Source organism: Tenrec ecaudatus, chromosome 8 (genome assembly GCF_050624435.1).
Source record: "Tenrec ecaudatus isolate mTenEca1 chromosome 8, mTenEca1.hap1, whole genome shotgun sequence".
NCBI classification, from domain to species: Eukaryota; Metazoa; Chordata; class Mammalia; order Afrosoricida; family Tenrecidae; genus Tenrec; species Tenrec ecaudatus.
The window spans coordinates 122,342,759-122,345,995 of NC_134537.1; positions in this window are offsets into that span (position 1 = coordinate 122,342,759).

Consider the following 3,237-nt stretch of genomic DNA (forward strand, 5'->3'; position numbering starts at 1 on the left):
ATAAAAGCCTTGCTCATCTCCATCTAGTTTCTCTTCATATAATATTACGTCCCCATAAGGTTAGTTTTAAATAGCTGCTCTTATCTTAACCTCCTTTCGGGATCCCTGGTGGCATTATGGATAGGCTTTGGTCTCCTACTGCGGGGTCTGTAGATTCAACCCAGGAGCCTCCTGCCAGGGAAGCCGATTAGGCGGTTTGTTCCCCCTTCAAAAATCAGTTTCCACTTGAGGGTGGTGGATTTGTTTACTTGTTTTGTAAACTGAAAGCTTCACTTAATTATTTTAGTTGTATCTTTTTAAAAATAATTTATTGGGGCCTCTTACTGCCCTTATAAATATTTTAGAAATACTGATGACAACATATGTACAAATATACTTGATACAATGATGTAAAGTAACTATTTTAATGGTAACAAAGGATAAAATTTATAGTTTGCTTTCGATGCAAGACGACCGAGACAAAAGTGGTCAGCTTGGAGTGACATATCTGGCTATTGCTGAACAAGCAAAGGGAAAATAGCGTGTTAATTCTCCGAAGAACAGGACAGTTTGTCCTGAAGACTGCCTTCCGGTCAGAGGACTTGCTGAAGGAAGTGGAAGGGAAAGCTCATGAAGTGTCTTTCTGGATTTCATCTCATATGTTTCAGTTAAACATCTGTCCACTGACACTGAGAGGCTGATGCTCTATGGAGTACATGACGGCTCATACGTGTCCTCTGGGTCCCCGTCTATTCATCAGCTTTACTAACAGGGGAATTGAGAAGAAGAGCTCCGGGTGGTGTAAACAATTCATGAGCTTGGCTGCTATTCAAAAGATTAGAAGTTTGAATCCATTCAGCTCTACCACAGATGAAACGTCTGGTGATCTATTTCCATATATGAAATAAGAGGAATCGGCCACTAAAAATCCTATGGATCACAACTCTACTCACACGAGACCACCACCAGTCCGAATTAGCCACCTCGCAACTGGTTTACTTTCAAAGAAACCAGTTTGATACAGTATAAGTCTGTGGGTTTCTAAGTTGTTATAATTAATAATTAATTCTTTATAATTAATGTTTCAGGGTACTCATATAGAAAATCATATGCTAACTAGTTGTAAGAATTTTTATGTAGTTCCCAAATAATTACCTAAATAATTGGTTTATAAAATACCTTTTAACATATCTGATCTAAGTAAATTTTTTTTCTTAACATTTTTTAAAAAAATTTTATTCATTTATTTTAATTTCAAGGAGGTTTTTATTTACTTATTTTTAAAATCATTTTATTGGGGGCTTGTACAACTCTTATCACAATCCATATATACATCCATTGTGTCAATCACATTTGTACATTTGTTGTCATCATCATTCTCAAAACATTTGCTTTCTACTTGAGCCCTTGGTATCAGCTCCTCATTTTTCCCCTCCTCCCTACCTGTCCTTCATTTTTTTTAAAAGATCATTTTATTGGGGGCTCTTACAACTCTTGTTACTATCCACACATCAATTGCATCAGACACATTCGTGCATATATTGCCCGTGTTTTTTTATAGATATTTACTTTCTGTTGAGCCCTTGGGATCAGCTCCTCCTTTTTTCATCCCCACCACGCCCCATGGCCCTTTGATAGATTATAAATTGTAATTACTTTCATATCTCTCACTGACCGCTGTCTCCCTTCCCCTCTGGTCTCTGTTGTTCTTCCTCCTGCAGGGGTGTGTGTGGTGAGCCCTTCATTGCAATCGGTTGCCCCTTCCTCCCTCCCCTCTCCCCCTGCCCCTACCATTTTGTCACCGCTGTTCCCATTCCTGTTCCTGGGTTCCATGTGAGCTTTAGCTCTTGTCTATACCTGTGTCCATGCTCTGATCCAGTCCAGAGTGGGGAGCAGCACTGGGGTCTTGATAGTGGGGACTGAGGAAGCCTCGAGGAACCAGAGGTATATTACATGATCCATCGGTGTTCTGCTGCACCCTGATTGACTCATCCCTTCCCTGTGATCCCTCTGTGGGGGGAGTTCCATTGTCTACAGTTGGGTTTGGAGTTTCTGCTCCGACCCCCCTCATTCTCACCAACATGTTTTTGTTTGCTTGTTTGTTATGAATCTTCTGATGCCTGTAAACCCCGTCCTGATGACACCTCATGATTGCACCAGCTGGTGTGCTTCTTTCATCTGGGCTTGTTGCTTCACTGTTGGGTGGCTGTTTGTTTAACTTCAAACCTTTAAGACCCCAGATGCTATATCTTTTGATAGCCAGTCACCATCTGCTCTCTTCACCACATTTGCTTATGCACCCATTTTGTCTTCAGTGGTCATGTTGGGGGGAGGGGGTGAGCATTACAAAATGCCATTTTGTTTTTGTTAGAACAAAGTATTTTGTATTGAGGGAGGGTATGAGCTGAGGCCCAAGGTCCATCGGCTGCCTCAGTGTATTGCCTTATAAATATATGTACATGGACCAATACTCTATTTTATGGAATAGTGTATTTACATGAGTACACACCTTTGTTTATACCTCTATCTATAGCTTTGCTTCCTAGTGCCTTCCTCCATTTCCTTTTCCCTCCTCCTGCCCCACTGTCATGTTCCCCCTTCTTCCACCTTTTAGTACTTCCTCTCAGCTAGATTGATGTTGCTCTAATACCTACAGGATCTCTACAACCTCCTAGTTGTTGGTTTTAATTCCCTAGTTGTTCCCTGTCTGTAGCATTGTTTGCTCACCACACCCTACACTCCCCCTATTACCTTCTCCCCCCAAGACCCTCCAGGGATGTTGGTCCCATTGCTTTCCCCCCATGTCTGTCTTATATAAGAAGGCAAACCAGAAATGTCCTAGGTCAACAATAAGAAAACAAAAGATTGAAAAAAGGAGAAACAATAAAAACTCCTAAACCTATAAATAGTTCCAGGCCCATCCACTGGACTTTATGAATCTCTCCTCCCTGGTCCTGGGGGAGTTCCGGGCCTGCCCCTCCTAGCCTGAAGTCTATTTGGGGAATTCTTTAGGGGTTTTGTGGATTGGCTTTGCTCCAATTGCTGATCTGTTATGCTCCCTTCTTGGTTTGTCCTGATGCAGGGGATTCAGGCCACATTATCGCCCTGAAGTGTGGTCCCCATTATTGTCCCCTGTCTCCGTGTGCTCCAGTTAGGGGACAGCATGTCTTGAGTTGTTGGCAGTCCTACAGTCCTCTCTGTGCCTTAGCAGCTCCATGCAGGGACCTCATCCTTCGGGATCTAAGTAAGTTTTAAGGA